Below are 1337 nucleotides of genomic sequence, written 5' to 3'. Positions count from 1 at the left end.
TTTTCTACAGGATGTCTTTCAAGGCAAGCCTGGTGGTGACAAAATCCCTCAGCATTTGCTTGTCTGAAAAGGATTTTATTTCTCCTTCACTTATGAAGCTTAGTTTGGCCAGACATTAAATTCTGGGTTGGAAATTATTTTCTTTATTAATGTTGAATATTGGTCCCCAGTCTGTTCTGGCTTGTAGGATTTCTGCTGAGAATTCCACTGCTAGTCTGATGGGCTTCCCTCTGTAGGTGACCTGGCCTCTCTCTCTGGCTGCCCTTAACATTTTTTCCTTTCATTTCAACCTGGGAGAATCTGATGATTATGTGTCTTGGGATTGATCTTCTTGTGGAGTACCTTACTGGGACTGTCTGAATTTCCTGAATTTGAATGTTGACCTGTCTTGCTAGGTTGGGGATGTTTTCCTGGATGATATCCTGAAGTGTGTTTTTTGACTTGGCTCCATTCTCCACATCTCTTTCAGGTACTTCAATCAGTCATAGGTTTGGTCTTTTTACATAGTCCCATAGTTCTGGAAGGTATTGTTCATTGCTTTTTATTTTTTCTGTAATCTTTTCTACCTGTCTTATTTTAGCAAGATATTCTTCAAGCTCTGATACTCTTTCTTCTGCCTGGTTGATTCGGCTATTGATACTTGTGTCTGAATCATGAAGCTCTCACTCTGTGTTTCTCAGCTCCATCATGTCATTTGTATTCCTCTCTAAACTGGTTATTCTAATTAACAGTTCCTATAATCTTTTATCACGGTTCTTAGCTTCTTTGCCTTGGGTTAGAATATAATCCTTTAGCTCAGCAAAGTTTGTCATTACACACTTTCTGATACCTACTTCTGTCAGTTCATCCATCTCAGCTTCAGCCCTGTTGTGTGCCCTTGCTGGAGAAGTGTTGAAATCATTTGAGGAGAAAAGGCTTTCCAGCTTTTGGAATTTTCAGCGGTTTTACATTGGTTTCTCATCATCTTTGTGGATTTATCTACCTTTAATCTTTAAAGCTGTTGACCTTTGGATGGGATTTTTGTAGGGTCTTTTTTGTTGATGCTGTGTTATTGTTGTTTTCTTTTTTTTGTTTTTCTTCTAACATTCAGGCCCTTCTTCTGCAGGTCTGCTGCAGTGTGCTGAGGATCTACTCCAGACACTGTTCACCTACGTATCACCAATGGAGGCTGCAGAACAGCAAAGAGTGCTGCCTGCTCCTTCCTCCGGAAGCTTCTTCCCAGAGGATCACTGACCTGATGCCTGTTGGAACTCTCCTGTATGAGGTGTCTGGCAACCCCTGTTGAATGGTCTAACCCAGTCAGGAGGCCCAGGATCAGGAACCCACTTAAGGAAAGA

The sequence above is a fragment of the Gorilla gorilla genome, chromosome 9 (genome assembly GCF_029281585.2).
Source record: "Gorilla gorilla gorilla isolate KB3781 chromosome 9, NHGRI_mGorGor1-v2.1_pri, whole genome shotgun sequence".
Lineage (NCBI taxonomy): Eukaryota > Metazoa > Chordata > Mammalia > Primates > Hominidae > Gorilla > Gorilla gorilla.
Note: the sequence above shows the minus strand (reverse complement) of the source record.